The sequence below is a fragment of the Catharus ustulatus genome, chromosome 6, assembly GCF_009819885.2.
Source record: "Catharus ustulatus isolate bCatUst1 chromosome 6, bCatUst1.pri.v2, whole genome shotgun sequence".
Classification (NCBI taxonomy): Eukaryota; Metazoa; Chordata; class Aves; order Passeriformes; family Turdidae; genus Catharus; species Catharus ustulatus.
The window spans coordinates 43,745,963-43,764,805 of NC_046226.1; positions in this window are offsets into that span (position 1 = coordinate 43,745,963).

The following is an 18,843-nucleotide window of genomic DNA, read 5'->3' on the forward strand; positions in this document are numbered from 1 at the left end:
TTTATGATTCTTGGATAAAGAAAGGTACCAGATTAGAGGGTATTCCTACTTTGTTGGCTTTTGGAGTCCTTCCTACTGCACCTGGAAGATGCTGCACTGAGGATATCACACTTGCACAACCCCAAGCTGTGATGGGGTCTCCCATTTGTGAATTTTGTATGGCATCCATGCTTTGAAACTATTGACTCTCCAAGGTTCAAGAGCAGATTCCTCAGGTCTCTTGCTTCAAATATGTTTTCAAATTAATTTTAAAAACATCTTAAAAGTTTCAACCTTGCTCCTTGGTCTAACCTTTTCAGTCTGACATCATAGCAAGTCCCCTGTCAGCAATCTGACACACAGCACATTCACACAATGTACCCTCTTCCCAGCATTTACATCTCTCTATCTTTCTATCTATCTATCTATCTATCTATCTATCTATCTATCTATCTATCTATCTATCTATCTATCTATCTATCTGCCTATCTATCTGTCTATCTATCTATTCTATCTATTCTATCATTTTAGTCTAGTAGAAGCACTTAATTTTAATACCTTGAAATCAGAGTGAATGAGAAAATTCTTGAGCTTTGCATGGAGATTCAAGTTTTCAGGTGCTCAACATAAAATGCTGCAGCTTTTTTCACTGAAATGTCATTTACTAAGAAACTTGTTTGTTACAGTCTCCTGGAAACATTTGTGTTCCACAAACTGAGGGTGTTACTTATTTTATCAAATACCCTTGCTAATATGTACATGCTGATAATACTTTTTATTTTTCTAAATTCACATGTGTTAGAAATTACACCCCCTCTCCTCTGGGCATTGTTTATCATTAAGTAAATGTCATATATTTCATCTGGAAGGCAGTTTTACCAAGTGAGAAGATTTGCCTCTCCTAATTGACAATGATAAACTGTTTGTAAAAAAACCAGAAGCAGTCTTACATTTTCTTTAAGTGAATGCAATTCATTTGCCCATAGTGAAATGAATAAACTTTTTACTTTATTGCTGTTTGACAAAACTATAGATAGAAATAGATATTTTGCTGAAGCAGCAGAAAATGTTGAGGTTTAGTTCTGATGTATATTATATTGAATTTAGTGCTACACACACAAGATGTAATATTGTTTTTTCATGCTAAACATACACTGGAATTTTAGCATTACATTTATTCCAACAAATTCTGAATGTTTAGGGCTAAGATTTACATCCCTATATGCTGATATTTATGAGTCATATATGCTCAAAAGACTGAAGATATTTAGACTCTATTGGAGTAACTTAGAATTCAAAAGTTTTGTATTTCAGAGTATATATTTTCCTGCTTACTTTTCCTGTCCCCCATCTGAACATTTTCATATATTCCACTTAGACCATCCCATTGAAACCAGAAGGTTTACTTTTTTTCATCTCTGTACCATAAATGTTTTTAAGTAAATTGTTTTCCTTTAGATGCGATACAAATTGCATCAAAAGTACATTTTCTGGAGGAATAATAATCCCAAACCTGTCTTCAAGCATTGGGTTCTGTAACATCTGACTTGAGACTTATTTAAATTACTTATTTTGATATGGTATTCTCCGATCAAAAAGTCAGAATAATCTGAAAGACATGCCTGTCCAGTGATTTATCAGATTCCAAATAAAAAGAAAACAATCCTTCCCTGTGAGAAATACAGGAACTGGATCAAAGGCAAAATGGATGGGAAAATTAATACATTAAAATTTGTGTGATATTAAAAATGTAAAGTATTCCTTTTTTCTTTCTGTGTGCAAATTACTTCCAGTTTGGGTACAGTTTTTTTCATTGCTTCCTCAGGCTGAAAAACAAAATTTTGTTCTAGATGATTAGAAGATGATTTGAGGTACTTTAACGTTTAAAAAGAAGTTATCCATTTTATATATATATAATTTTTTCCAAGCTTTAGGTGGCTTCAAGAATCCAAAGTTATAAAATATGTGGAGTCTATAAAATGCTATTTGTCATTTTTATTTTGAATATATACTTCTTGGGCATATATATGATAAAAGCCACTGATGAACCTAAGTTAAACTGCTTCCCTGGAGACATCTTCAGCTATTTGAACTCATCCAGTTAATTTAATATATGGTTCAACTTCAGGTTCCCTGATATATATATATTGTTATTTTGGGTGCTAAATCCTTGCCAGGAATGGGGCAGGAGAGGGGGAATGTAAAATCTGACAGTAGGACTGGTGTTTTTCAAAACCTGATGGCTTAGGTTGCATGCAGAACTCGTCAGTATTTAGATATGAAAGAGGTCTTTTTCTCAGAAATGAAGGTATATTGTCCATTAATATCTGGGAGCTGTTCCTCTGAACATTCTCTGCTGCTTTATTGAGATGCTAAAGTAAAGATTTGTGCTTTTGATGTTATACATGTATGTAAATGTAAAGCATCTCATTTGCAAAAATCATCACCACAACAGGCTGTAATTGGCTTTCAGCCTCAGCTCAAGTATACAGGATTGAACACTTGTTCTTAGCAAAAGTTAATCTTCTTCCCAGATGAAAAATGAAGCCATTTTGGATACTGGCAGGATTTTGCTGCCTCATTCTGCCTATAATCCTTTTGCAGAGGCGCTTGCATGAAATGAAATTTTTTAATATTAATTTCAAAACTGAAACCAAATTGTTTAGTCAGTGGCAAAACCAGCCTGTAATCCATAAGTAGGTCCTTTGATCCAAGAGGAAACTTTCAAACCTTTAATCCTCAGTTTTGGAAATCTTTAACTGAGACTAATTCTGACTTAATTTCATTCATCACTGTAGGACTGATGAATGATAAATCAGGGTCATTATTCAGAACTTGTTTATTTTCTTGTCAGTTCCTTTTTTTTTTCCTTTGATTCCCTTCTTTTTTTTTGCCTTCTCCTATTCCAACAATTTGGGCAGATAGTAGCTACTACAACACAATTTACACTGAACATAGAAGATCATTCAGAGATGCGCGTAATGAAGAGTTGGGAATGCTTCCACAACCAAGCCCACCCCCAAACTATTCACTGACTAGAAAAATACAGTCAAAATTCATGTGTTGTTAATGCTCATCGTGTTGAAAATACTGCTACAACATCATATAAACTTCAAACCTGACTAAGCTGAAATGCTGTTGCATAAGATGCTTTACATTCAGTTCAGTGCCTTTCAATATTTCTAATACATTTAAAGAGCCAACAGCCAACGAAATATCTTGAAACATTAATACCCTATTATTGATTCTGTATTAATACTAATCCAAATGCTTGCTTTGTGGTACCTTTGAAGAAAACTGATTTTTCGAATGAGGAATGCAAGGAGAAATTAAAAACAGAATATATGGGCAATACATACATTTGTTGTCCAGCAACTCATATATTTTGCTTGCAATTATGTGCCTTGGTTGCTGTAAATAGTAGGAATTTTCATGGAAAATGTTAGCCCCATAAAACATTTCACTGTTTCATTGATCTCACTTATGCTATCAGGATCAGTAAACCTTCCTTGACCTGAAGGTCAGTGTAGGAATACCAATCTAATGACTTCTCTAGAGATGAATAACATTTTGCACCAGGTAGTCAGATTGTTCCTTTTGGAAATACGTGGTTCCAAAAGGAAATTTATAATCACGTAGAAGTGAAAAGGTCAGATTTTCTGTAATTTCTCATATTTGCAGCCAAATATGTGCTGCAGATGCTAATGACATTTTTCTACCATGTGAAAGAAGCTATACAGCAAGGTTTATTAACTACATGGCATATATTTAACAATTAAAGATTTTCCTCACATCCATCTGAAATAAGTTTACAACTGTGAACCAGGATTATTTACTAAACGTATTTTTAGTGCTTCCACATCTCTTATTTTCATAAACTGCCATTTTATTTTGTCTAAAAGACAAAATTTGTTAAAATTTCATTAGTCACAAATAACCCAAACAAACAAATGAAGTAAAATAAAAAAAACATTAAAAAAAAAATTACAATCCCACCAGCATAAAACTTTCTTTTAAGCTCGGGCTTAATTTCATATAAGATTTCTTCATTATTGTTCAGTAAATGCCATAGACTTAGAGGAACATTAGCTTACTTTCATATAACAGCTACAGCTCAGTTTCTGCCATTTTTGCATTCATTTTTATTTCTTATATAGAATATTTTTCATTCGGGTTGTATTCTTTAATTTTGAGCAGAGAAACAAGCTTGAATTCATTTATTTTTAAAGTCACAACAGCTGATCTGACCTTCTAACCATAAACATTGTTTCATCAACCAGAGGGGAAAAAGTCATGTGAGACGATTAATACACAATGGAGAAGTTTCCAACCAATCAGTAATTGTTAGAAGTTTTGGTGTGTCACAAAATTTCAAATAGGAACCCATTTAAGATTAAACACAACTTTGAATGCTTTTTCTGCCCATAGGAAATATGTGCTAGTGTAAGCCTTTTTTATGTTACAGGATGTAGCACAGAATTGATTTTTAGACCCATAATGAATTGTGCATTCACAAAGACAAAACTCATCTTTTGACTTGTAAACAGAGCACCAGTTGATCAAGGAATTATTGTATGTAATAAATACAGAATTCTGCAATTTCACATTGGAAGATACTCATTTAATATTGTATCTATTTCTTCTAATTCTGGTGATAAATCTGCCATTTAATTCTTAGGGGTTTTGCCGAGACTTGAAGGCTTGTGTTTCCCTAAAGAATGTCTTTGCAAAAATAAATGCTTCCTTGCTACCATAATAATTTCCTAACTTCTTATTTCACTTTACTACTGCCAGATATCAATTTATAAAAAAAAAGCAACCAACAAACAACAAGCCCTAGGCTTAATAACTCAGCAGACAACTTTTATGTGTGTTCTCTTTAAAGTCAGTGTGTAAAACAATAAGGGATTTCTAGTGCTCTTGAGAGATCCCACTGGTATGTCACAGTGCTCCCCTTTTCCTGTGCAGTACCCTGTTTCACACTGTTTACACACATGTATTCTAGAATTGGTTTCTCTGTTTGTGACACTTTTAAAAACTTAAGAGATCCTATTACTTAGCCGCACTGCAACTGAGTAGAATAGTATAAATATCTGTTGTCACTTTGTGCTTCATTTCCCTAATCCTTTCAGTGCCACTGGAATAAATTCAGGATTCTTTTTCAAGATTGCATGTCAGTTGGCTCCAGAGAGCTTTGCCCACTGTAATTCAAAGCACTGCTTTGCACATTGCATCCTTAGTTAAAGGAAACTGTACCACTAAATACTATTGCTGCTCACATGAAAATATATTTCTTAACTTTTCACGGCCAAAGAGCCATTTCCTTTTCTCCCCTGCAGCCACCACATTTCCAGCAGTGTCATCAGAGCACATGGCCCTGCCCCACAGCATGCAATTATCTGTACAAGCCAGAGAGATCCAGCTGTGAAAGGTATTCTGCTACAGGTAGCATATGGCTCTGCAGGGTGTCCCATCTGCCATGGCTTCAGCAACTGCAGTCGGTCTCATGAAAGGCTTCCAAGTGACAAGGTGGCTTTGTGACAGCATTCCCCCTTCTTGTGTCCCCTCACCCTGTTTTCTGGTTCCATACAGCTTTGATTCTATGTACTCTGTTTTCTCTGTCAGGATCTGTTCAGCAACAGTAAAGCAGGCATTTAGAAATGTATATTTATTTATTCTGAACGAAAATCAAATCCCTTAAAACTTTGCTTTTAAATTTATGTCTTTTCTCCTTTGCATTTTATACCTTTTGACAGAAACAAATTCATGTCCCCATTGATAAGGAAATGGAATGACCTTTTCACCTGGGAGATAACTGGACAGTCTTGTCAGTGTAAGACAGCTTGCAACTTTTTTCTGTATTCCTATATGGGGTTGAAGACTGAAGAAGAGGTGACTAAGTTAACCTGGGCCTTCTGGTTACCACGAAAAATAGAACTTTTAGGCTAGAAAGGTGTTTTTCAGTGCAGACAGTTTCCTTTTGCTCAGTTCTTCAAAGTAAAGAGTGGGGACATAGCACGGACACATCAGTCATCAGTAGTATAACTGAGGGACAGCTTGTTCTTCTTTTCCCTTCCAAAACATTTTTCATGAGTTCTTTCAAGACTCCTTGCGGGTTTTTTTCACACATATGTTAGTGCACTGTCTCATCAGTAGCCCATCTTATAAATGACACCCTGAATAATTATGAAAAAACCCTTTTTATCCTCTCCTTTTCCAGTACTGAAGTAGAGTTTTCTTGTTTGGGAAGTTAAGGTATTGCATCCCCAGCTTCCTTTACTGAAGAAGCTAAACTGGACTGCATCACTCATTTGAAACTAAAGCTGGTCAACATTCAAAACCATTCCTCATTCCTTGGCAGAGCCAGGGACCTGCACAAGGGATTCAGGGAACATTTCTGTCTCTAAGATTTTCTCAGAGTTTTCAGTTGTTGCTTTCTCTCTTTATTTTTTTTCCTTATATTTGCTGTATTCTGGGGGGTTTTGTTTGCATTTCATTGTTTAGCACATTTACAAAAAATGTCTTCTTGTTTCCCATTGTGCTGACTGAGTTACAGCTTGATTTCCTGTAGAAATATTCTCTCAAGGGAGAGAGTATTTCTGCCTGTTTAAAATCACGTTAGCCTATTTGTCTGCAATATTTTATTATTTGGATTTGAATTGACTTATGCTTAGACAGAGATTGGCTTAGTATCTTTCAAGGTACATAGCTACATTTAATATCTTTCAAAAATTCCGTGAACGTTTTAAAGATGTCACATCATAATGTGCAAGGGAAACACAATAAACCTACTAATGCAGTTTTATTTTGAATGTAGAACACTTTTTCATGTTTGTATTGAAGACACCAATGGCAGGACATGAAAATAGCAGGGCAGCAATATTGTGTAATTTCTACATGTAGTTACTTCACCATTTAATATCATATTTATAAACAGTGTACACTGACTTGTAAACACCACCAAATTACAGGTTTAATAAAATTCCATCCCTGCTGATGGATATGCTAGATATGCATTTTCAAAGTTAAATCAGACAGCATGGTGGGGATGAATACTTTCAAGCTCTCTAAAGTTTATTATTGTCTCTGGCAAGAAGCAAAATATTGAAAATAATGTTTTAAATTGTCCCTTAAAGCAGGACATAAAAACTTATATCTGTAAATGTAATCTGCTAGCACTGAATATTTTCAGTGTAATAAACCTAAACACATCTCTGCTCTGAATGCGTTTTTGCTTGTACAGAAATACATGGTTTTGCTAAGTGGATGAATTTCGTTGGAGTAAATACACTAGACTCCATTTCTTTTGATGCCATGTACAGATCCCAGGATTCTTCAGCTTTTATTAGGATTGACTAACCCACTTAGCACACCTAGTTAAAAAGAAAGGTAAAAGCCTTCTGAGATAGTCTTCCTCTCTTCCCACTTTTATTCAGTGGCCCAGGTCAGTAAAGTACCTCTCCAAAGCCATTTGCAGTAGGCTTCTCCTCCGCTATTGAATTTAAAGCACACCCAGTTAGAAACAATTTCTCCACTCAGATCTCAGGGCAATAGAATTTAGCTGAGATCTTTGTTGGAGACAATTGACTCCTTGATGTGGGGACACAGCTGCAGGTGTCTCTAACACTGGAGAAGGGGGGAAAGAGAAGGAGGGAGGGAGAGAGGGAGTGTAGAAAGCAGAGCAGGAGTATCCCCATTTACAACACTGTGTGCAGAGCAGTATGGGGTCAGGAGAACTAGGGCTGTGGAGATTCAAGGCCTTGAGAACATTCTTGTGAGTCCTGACAAGAGGAAAAGACTCAGGAAAAAGAGCTAGAAAATCTGCAGAAATGTGTTCCTCTGTCATACTAGGCATTGTGCATGCCAGGGAGGAATCTGAGATTTTGAAGAAGTATGTTTATTCAGATGCTGAAGATATGTCAATAAATATCTTTGTCCTACATACCACTTGAAGGAATTTTGATTTCTGCAGCCCCAGGATACAGAGGTGGATATGCAAGCTAAACCATCAATATGCAATCAGTGCAGCTCTTCTCCATAAGCTTTACTGCAGCCTGTGGCTACACCACCAGCTGCTGCCACACTAATCCTTTTCACACAGTTACTTTTTCCCATGGCTATGGATGTTATTGGGCTATTGTTCATATCAGTATCTAATCCAGGCAGTTCTTCAGCTCACACACTGATTCTGAGAGATCTGCCCTGCAAGGAGGACACATAGCACACACAGAGAGAGTTACACATCTTTTTAATGCTCATCTATAAGTTATCTCGGAATTTTAAATTTGAAAGGTTCAGCTGCATATATAATTGAAAGTAGTACTCACCAAACAGTCATGTACTCTGTGTTCCTAGGATGCTGCAAGGAGTCTATATGAAGGATTTCTTTCTCTGAGCTGAATCTTTTGCTCCTTCCCCTGCTTAGCTCTTCAGGGCTCACATATTATTCTAGATGTGTTATTTCTTGTTCTCTGTTGACTCAGGGTAGCATAGCTACCCTGTTGTGGTAACTACACTACCTTTCTATCATCTTCCAAATTAACAGCTCCTTCCCTTTGGCTTTTCACTTCCACTGCCTTTAGCTTTTTCAGCTTCAGCCTGTACAGTAATCTTTTCTGGGTTTAAAAGGGCCAAATACCAAGTAGAAGATCCCAACCTTACTCACAATGCTGTGCAGAGAATGAGCTCTATCAAAGCACAATCAAAATTTTGCTTTGTGAGCTTCATAAGGTTTTGCCTGAGGTAATTTTCTTCACAGAGACTAGTACAGGACTGTGCCTGGATTTGTACTGGAAAAAGGGTTGATAATATAAAGATATATCTGCCATTACGAAGGGGTGTTTGCCCAGCATCAGGGGACTTCTCTGCATCTTATATCACTGCTCCAGTGAGAAGGCTGGGGGTGCACAGGAAGCTGAGAAAGAACGTATCTGGGACAGCCAATCTCAACTAACCAAACAGATATTCCAGACCATATGGCATCATGCTGAGCATGTAAAGCAGGGGGAGAACAAACTGGGGGAACTTTTGGAGACATGGCATTTGTCTTCCCAAGCAAATGTTATGCATGACAGAGTCCTGCTTTCCTAGAGATTGCTGAACACCTGCTCAGGAGAAGCAGTGAATGATTTCCTTGTTTTGCTTTGCTTGCATGCATAGCTCTTGCTTTTCCTATTAAACTGTCCTTATATCAACCTCTGGATTTTTTACTTTAACTCTTCCAATTCTCTCCCCAGTCCTGACAGTGAGGGACTGAGAAGCTGTGTAGTACTTAGTCGCTGGTTGGGGTTAAGCCTCAACAGAGACAAAGCCAGGACAGGATAGGGGATGAGAAAATACAGCCAACTAATTAAGCAGTTGTTTTCTAGAATGATTGTAGAACAGATTGTCTTCGGGCACTGCAAGATGAAAATAATTTCTAAAGAGGTCTGAAAGATAATGGCTACACATGAAGCAAAATGGATCATGGCACATTAGTAAATACAAATGAAATGTTAAAACCTGACAAAAAATATAAACAGATTTTAATGAACATTACAGATAATGAGAAAAACTCTTTTGGTTTTTAAAGTTAAAAATATGTGGTCCTGGTGCAGGTTTATATCTTGTTGTGTATCCATGTGTATCCATTTCATTCTTGGTTGTTGTTTCTCACTTCCCTCTGCCCCTCCAAATTAAATAATTTGGCACCCATTAGCTAATGTTGAACCAATTTGATATAGCAATAATATTTCTCAAAGAAATGTTAGTCATATGTGTTTCCTGAAATAGATCTATAAATAAAGATTGGATGCTTTCATTTACTCATCTAAAAGCTTTTGATGATACAAAAAATGTTGCAGTGAAAATTTTTTACCATTTTAAGAAATGGAGAGTACACAGAGGACAGAGGGAAAGAACTTTTAAATAGTCTAATTATGGAAGAAGATTCAGAAGGGTCTACCAAAATGTTGCAAGACACAATTTAATGAAATCAGGATTTATTAAAAAATTCCACATTGAGACAAGATTGTCAAAAAGAGTAGAAGATATAAGAGATAAGTTGTGCTTTTGCATCTGTGCAAACAAGGTGAGATGATATCAAGATTCTTAACAATAAACCACAAGGGGAAAATAATTTCAAAAAGCTCAAGGTATAAACCCAAAGAAATAAAAAGAAAGATTCTGACATTGCTAAAGTGACTGCATTAGAAATTAATTTTGATGATTAATAATGGAGCTGCAGCCAGCAGGCAAAACCAAGTTATTTGAAAGATGATTAAAGATTGGAGCTGTGAACTTCAGTTTTAAGGTGTCATGGAAATAGACAACTATAAATGGACTGTGGAAGTTTTAAAGGTGCTAGGCATTCCCAAGAGGCAGTGGGAGAAATATTAGGACAGTATCACCATAATGTGGGCAGATAAATCATGGGCTGTTGACCAATATATCCTGTATTTTGTGATCTAACAAGTGTCTTCCATAGTATCATTATAGAGTCTGCGAGTGTTGAATTACATTAAATTCCATAAAAACAACATTAAGGGGTTTATAAATATTTTGACCATTATTAATTCACAAGCATTTAAAAAAAAAGATTTTTTAATTAAGACACTTGTTTTACCAGTTGCCAAGTTTCACAAGCACTGAGCCACTGTTTAATGTAGAAAATGGCATCCCTTCACTTGGTAGTGCTGAAGAGAAACCTCAAATGCATGTGAGCAGAGCACAGCCAGCTTAAAACAACACACAGAGACAAAGACGGCAAGGAAACGAGACTGGTCTTTGATTTACAAATGCTTCTCAGCAATGAATTCGTTTCAGGAGCAGAAGGCAATCTCTTCTAGAGAAACAAATAAGCGAAAAGCAAAATAAAGAGCCAGAATGTAAACTAAACACTTGTCTGGCTCAAAGTCTCCAGTTTGATGTCTTGGGTTATAAATAATCAAGCGCACTTGTATTATCCATGTTGTAGAGCACTAGTATTCATGAATACTTAAAAATCCTCTGACAACTGGTAATGTTTCATCAACCATAAAGTACAAAAGGCGAATTAGTGTTGTTTTTTCATCACCCTTTGTGGGCAAAAAGATCAAAGAAGAGATTTCCATATTGGCAAAGACCTTTTCAGTCTTTTTCTATGCTTATACATAAAGATGTGTTTCTGCAATATGACAATGAAGACTGGCAGATGTTAAAACGAAAGTCACCCCCTACATAAATTGAGCAACTTCAGGATATGAAGTCTTTCATGAGTGTTTTATAAAAGGATTTATTCTTCTTTCATGTTTATTTAATTATTTTATACCGAGAACTGGACGAGTCAATTTTTCTGTGAAACTTGCTTCTGGCATATCTGAATTATCCTTTTTAACTTAAGAACAGGAAATTGCTATCTCTGTCACAGAACAGAGCTTCCCAGAATTTTTATGTTTAGCATAATTACATCACTAATTTAATGACAATATACAGTGAGTAAAATTTCAACAATATTGCAACGTGATGTTATGTTCTATGCTCTATATACTATTATATTGTATACTAAAATTTAAAATGCACATTTTTCAACAGGAGGGATTCCCTCATTGGAACAAAGATCTATGTGAAACATTTCAGAAAAGCTCTTTGTCACTGAAACTGCAGAACAGTGTCAGCAAGGTATGATTTTTTTTTTCGTTTACTCTTAAATGTCTATCTTTGAATAAAATTATATCTTAAAACCACAGTTCTGCATATGATTAAACTGCATGTCTAAACCACCACACAATATAATTTCTAGCCTAAACAAATTCTGTGCACAACAATTTCTTTAAATTAGATTCTCACAATCTTTTTAGTGATTATTTTGAAAATGAGGAAATATAAAGTTGTAACTGCTGTGCATTTTCTGCTGTTTTATAATCATTTTCTCTCCTGCTAGCCTGTGCACTTCCCTCAGACATTGTCTCAAAATATGCACATACCAATGCATCCATGCTTGAAAGAATCTAATGGAAAGAGTGACCTTCACTTTTCTTTTGTAGCAGTCCAGAGGTGAATGTAGCCCAGAAGTGATACCTGTCCCCATCCCTGCTTTGCATCTGTGGCTTTCTGTAAAGACATTTATGTGGGGTACTTGTGGGCTGGATGTGACAGTCTGGGGTGCTGAGAGCATGCCCCCAGGTCTGCAGCTTGCCTGAGCCTGTGGAGACCCTGTGGCCCTGGCAGGGAAAGCTGGCAGCTTTGGAACTCGTGTGCCTCTCCAAAACTGAGGATCCGCTCTGCCTGAAACAGAGCTGTGGCAGGAACTATGAGCAGCGCTTTGAACAGTGCCTTAGTGAAAATGAAGGCAGACCATGCTATAAAACAGGGTTAGATGCTGCATCAGGGTTTTTGTGAAAGCAGCCGGATGAGTATCCATTACATCTCGTATTTAATATTTCTGTGATGAGCTTAATTAAGACTACAGCCTCTTTATGTGGGGCAAATTTGCTCTGGATAGCATTTATTTTCATTTCTCCTATGAAGAAAGGGCATAAAAATGAGAATGAAAGTTCAGTCTTTTCAGGTCTGTAACTCTAAAGGAATACAATGTATTCAAAGACCACTGACATGCAGTATTAAGAATCAAAATGGTAACAGAGAGAAATTGTATTTCACATTTTAGCCTTAAAAAGAATATTCAGTACTGGGAGGTATGTGGTCACTTCTGAGCAATTTGCAAGATAATTTTTTGCTACATTATATGTTCAGAAATGCTGTTTTCTTTTCTTCTGAAAGGTGAACTTTAGAATGGTCCCCGTGCTCCCCTGCTGAAACAATCGGTATGATTTGAAGTCATTGGAAAGCAGATGAGAAATCAGCAAAAGTAACACCTATATTTCTGAAAAACAAAATTCCTGGAAGACATTTAATGTATAAACAGATAGATACTAACTTTCTCTCTTTTTAAAGACTGTTTTGACATGGTAGCATTCTTAATGGTAAAAGCTGGTATTGTAAAGTTTATTCATTTTATGAGTATGCTGGAATGCATAATAAAAAGACTAATTTTACAGATGGGGAGCTAATTAAAAAATCTTCTTTGGGTCTTCTGTGTTGCAGGAAGGGGATAATGTTGTAAATAAAATATTTAAGCATTCACCTATAAATGGAAAAAATCTGTTAAAACACCATTGATTTTGTTGTACAGCAGTTGTAAAAGACATTAAAATTCTCAGGTGTGTCTAGAATATTTGGCAAAAGGAATGGCAATGTTTGAGATTACAGCACAGTCCACAGGTTTGCAATGTAACCTTAAGGAAGTCGGAAAGTATTTATCCAAAACTTCATGAAGCCCATCCATTTCTTGACCTATTCCCTCCACTCTGTGGTTTCCTGATGGAAGTAAATAAAACACACTGTAGTATTTTAGTCCTACTACTATACAAAAAAATTTCCCTGTAGCTTTCATGTGTTTCCTGAAAAAAATTATCAATAATTTTCATATTTTTTTTAAGATCTCACATGCACCCAGGGTAAAGATCTGTTCGTTGGTTGTCTGTTCATTTTAAATAAGGAAATGAAAATTATTTTTCATTCAAGTAGAATAAAAACTAAACTCTTTATAGCCAGGACAACTGGCTTTATAGAGTACATAATGAAATCAATAATTTCAACATAAATTTACATCTTTTTTTTTGTAATTTTAACCTTTCTTTCACCAGAATATTAATTTTTCTGCCAATATATCTACATAGTCCTTGAGGGAATTACAGTCTCTCAAGATTTAATGATTTAATATATTGAATTTCTTGTATATTTCTACTAAAATGTAAGTATTTTGCTGAGAAGGACCCTAGCAAGTGCTTTATAATGTTTTCCTTAACTGAAGATCAAATACCATGAGACTGGAGAAGAACCTTGTGAATAAGTCATCTGGGCCCTACTTATCTTTTTAGTTAGGGAATATTAAGTCATATGGAAAGAAAATAAATCTTGAGTTACTAACTACAAATAAATATTTAAAAAAACCTGGCACTTTCCTTCCTGGTTTGTTCTGACTATTTCAACTGGAGTAAAAGACTCTTTGTTTTCCCAGATGTAAGTCCTATACTGTTGAAGAACAAGCAAATGCCCATTAAGCTTTGGGACATGATTCAAAAGAGTTCTTTGGTGTTTTCAGTTTTTAAAATTTTTATTTGCACAAATGGAGACTCTTGAAAGGACTTGATTTTCAAAATGCATTTTCTCAGTAATTTTGGTAAAATTCAGTTCATAGGAAGTGTCTACAGTCAGACATCCAGAAATGAGGCAACCACTACTTACAATGAGTTTATAATCCCTTAGCCAGGAAACCACTATTTATTTTCATTAATATCTCACTACTCTCATCAAAAAGAAAAAAAAAATCTTCCTACTTTAATAAAACAATGCAATGTTTCCAAAAGGAATGAAGAATAGATCAGTTCCAAGTATTATTGTTGCTTCATCCTCTGCATTTCATAGTATATGTGTTGACATTGTGCCCCTACAGTTTTATTTGATTTAGTCCCATTTAGTGCTTCCCTGTCAATTGAGGCTTTCTCCTTCATACATGCTCTAGTGTTCTACACTCTCTACGATTTCTTGATGGGTGCTTTTCCTTCTATTTTGCTTTAAAGATTTCACATTTACACTTAAACCTCCAGATCCACAAATACTGTTGTAATTTATACAGTTTCTCCAGCTCTGGAGCTCCAACACGGGGAAAAAAGTGAACCTGTTGGGGTGAGTGCAGAGGAAACCACAAAAATGATCAGAGGGCTGGAGAATCTGTGAGAACAGACTGAGACAGCTGGGGTTGTTCAGCCTGGAGAAGAGAAGCTCTAGGCAGACCTTACAGAACCTTCCAGTACTCAAAGAGGGCTCACAGGAAAGCTGGAGAGGGACTTTTTGCAAGGGCATGTAGTGACATGACAAGTGAGAATCACTTTAGACTAAAAAAGGAAACGTCTAGATTAGATATTGAGAAAAAATTGTTCACTATGAGAGTAGTGAGGCACTGGAACAGGTTGCTCAGAGAAGCTGTGGATGCCCCATCCCTGGAAGTGTTTAAGGTCAGGCTGGATGGGGCTTTGAGCAACCTGGTCTAGAGCAGGTTTCCCTGCCCATGGTAGGGGTGCTGGAACTGGATGGTTTTGAAGGTCCCTTCCAAATCATGCCATTCTAATGAATATCTGCCCAGAAAAGAATAGAAATTAATTTTCTCCCTTTGACAATGAACCAGAGATTAAGTTGCTGTCACCTGCAGCTAACACATGGTGAGAGAGAAGCAGTTTTTAGGCTGTTTGTGCACAGCTGGGACCAAGAGGTGGCTGTCCAGCATGTCTAAGAAAAGAGTTGGTCAGCGAGGAGCTGGGATACTCCTCCTGCGGAGCTGATGAAGGATGGAGGCAGTTCCATGTCCTGTGGTCACTCATTTCCTCACAGCACTGAAATCTTAACCTTTTAGGCTAGATTCTTTGCTTCAGTGTGATCTTGCTTGTTTGAGCACGATGCATTGACACAAAACATGTGTCTGCAGAGCGCTGGCAGAAATAATAGGATACAGCCAGTTTGCTGGAAAACCGGTCTCAGAAATTCTCTCAGGCAGGTAATTACTCCTTCTACTGATCTTATAGAAAAAGTCTTATCCAAGACAAGCAGAATACTAAAGCTTTCTTTATCCTTACGTAAATGCATCCGAATTATTTCAGCATCACGTGGTCTTTTAATAATTAATTTTCTAGCTGAAGACATGCATACACATAGTAGGAAAAATTACACAAAACCCTCACAAATATCATTGACCGAGACTTGAAATGTAAATATTAGCACATTAATGTATGTTAATGTATGTTAATCTTTGTTAATTTAAAACTCCCTGTATGAGATTATGACCTTGGTTTACTCAGAGGAAACTTTTTAGAAATCTACAGTTTTCAAAATTATCAACTTAACTAGCTTATTTTTAGGACTTCAGATTTAGAACTGTTGAACCTCAGCTACAGTGACTAAAATGAGAATGCATAAAATAAACATTTGACCTCACAAAGTAAATGATCCCTTTTACAAGAAAGAATATAAATATAAATAAATGGGTTTTTACTTTATCCACTTTAAATAAGGATAAGTAAGAAATAACTCATTGTTCAAAACGTCCTTTGTATCCAAGTCTAATAATTTTCCAATCATAATTTTACTGGTAATTTTTTACTGTGTATTTCTATAACTGCATTAAAATTACCTAATCAAACTATGTATAGAATTGCATCAGTACAAATGTCATTATTGTATGTAAGAAGTGATGCCATGTAAATGAAGGTTAATTGTGGAATAACATCACCACTTGTTATGCAATTAGGATTTGAAAATCTGTGACAATATTTGGAAGCCTCATGTGGGCTCAGAAGAGGTTCATTCAAGGGCATTCACCAGACAGACCTGAGATCGGGTTTGAAACAGGCTGGAATCAGATCAGGCACAGGGAATAAAAATGGCAGCTCTCATAGGCTGGCAAAAGCAAATAGAAGCAAGCATTAGAATTGCTAAGGAAGACTATATCTGGGGAAGGCAGAGCAGTGGGAGAGCTTGCCTTAGCCATCTATTGATTTTCTGATGTACCAAGTAGCACAGAGGAGAAGGGATATGGAATTGAGCCTGAGAGAATGGTGGTGCTCATGCAGCAGTAATTAGGGGTGAATTATCAGGCTGCAGAGAGGGGAATACCTGTGGATAAAAGTCCCAGGCTTATAGAAGTTATTATTTGTAGGGCCAGTGAAGAGCAGTCTAGCTCCTGAATGGCCCATTAAGCTTTGAGCTGTGAGGGAAATTGGCGGAGAGGCTTTGCAGATAGAGCCGGAGTCTCGTCAGGTTAAGGTGAGCACAGAGCATGAAATCCACTTACACCATCACTAATGGGGAACTCTAATTCAGACCAGTCAGTTCTCAGCTCTCTGAGCAGCAGGGGGCGACAGGGTTTTAAGACCTGTCCTGTTTCATTTCCTCAATTTCAAGACCAGGGGAAACTAGTTTCATGTAAGGGGAGCTCTATTCAGCTGCTGGAATCGCAGCTTAATGGATTGCAGTGGTACTGCTGGGAGCATACCACTCCTATTTCTCTGGGAATCCACAAGTGAGACAAGCTGAGAATGTCTATTTTGAGAAAGGCTGGAAAGAAAGTTTGCATCACAATTTGGTATTTAATATCATATTCCTAGCACCTTTTTGTTGGATTTTGTGACTTCTAAAACAAACCAAACCACAATTCACAAACTAGAATTGCATATTTTGTAGGCTTACTGCATCCTAAGAATATTATTCTTACCTCTTGAATAAGGTCCAAAATGTTAACCGAGGAAAAAATTTAATCCAAACTTGTACTTGGATTTAATTAAGTTAGAACTTTGCTCTGACTTCAGTGATTGCCATAGCATCTCCAAGTATCACTTTAGAAAATAAATTCAGAAACTCCTAGTGCTGATCTGCAGCTGATTCAATTAAGTGAATTTGAATATGGAACAATTTCTTGCCATTAAAGCTGGGTGATATCTATTTCTTCTCTAAGAGGATTTCAGTGTGCCCTGCGAGTCATCAAAACTTCTGACTCATACCAATGCCATTAGGAAACAAATAGTTGATTTCCACAGGGTGCTCAGATACAGGTGTAATGTCTGCATAGTGACATATTTATTCTGAAGTATTTGTGCATAAACTGCTGTGAAGGATTGGCATCTTGAAATCAACTCCCATATGTCCATGAGAAAGCAATAGGGACTAAGAAGTCAGAGAAAAGAATATGAATCAAAGTTCAAGAGGAGTAGGGGGTCTCTTTGTCTTCTACACCCTAGCAAGAGCAAAATGCAAGAGAATGTGTTTTGTCTTCCTTCTGATCAATGTTGAAATGTAACACTGATTTTTCTCTCTTCTGTAGCCAGCGTGCTCGGTAATTTGTAGTGGGTTGACCCTGACTGGACGCCAAGTTCCAACAAAGCTGCTTCTGTCACTCCCCTCCTGCTGTGAATGAGTGATTTTGTCCTCTTAAGGAAACACCGTCAATGGTATTATGATAAAGTAGGTTTTAATGAGAGTTTGTGAAAGTTCTACTTTTAACAGATTTCAATGACAGGGTTTGCTCTTTCTTACTACATAGGTAAAGCATACATAGGATGCTGTGAAGAGAGACAAAAGTGTTGTCATTGAGTCTTTTGTTTTAAAGGATAGGACTCTTCCTATTTATCTGAACACAACCCTGGGAGATAGCTGGTTTTATTTTTATTTCAGACACAGAATATTATTAATCAATTCATTCTGCTTCCTCAACCATCAGCCAGCTAACCCTGCCTTAGCCCAAAGCAGCACACATTGTGTCTTGTGAAGACATGGGAACTCCTCAGCTTAAAATAAAATTTAGTTCCTTGAAAACAGAACTTATTGAACTAGGGACAAAGAGAATATAAAATTACTTTCTACAATTAGGGATATATTTAAGAAACAGAAATACATTTAACATAAGGAATGGTGGCGGGGAGGGGTGTTGAATTAGTTCTTAATGTTGCTTTTAAAAATTGCTGTATCCTGACAGTGCATTATACTGCCTGGAAAGTATCTGTCTTTTTCTGTTTCAGATTCTTCTGTTTCACTTATTATGATACTGCATAGTTTAAAATTTTGCACTCCTGTATTTCATTCACAGTCATTGTTGCAGTGGACTAAAATAGTATATTCCTTAAGACTCTTAGCCCATATTTCATACTTGAAACATGAACAATAAAATTTTTGCTGTCAGCATGTGGTGGGTTGACCTTGTCTGAATAAGAGATGCCTACCAAGGGGCTCTCTCACTCTCCTTCTCAGAATGACAGGGAGGGGAGAAAATAAGATGGAAAAGACATTTTACGGGTCAAG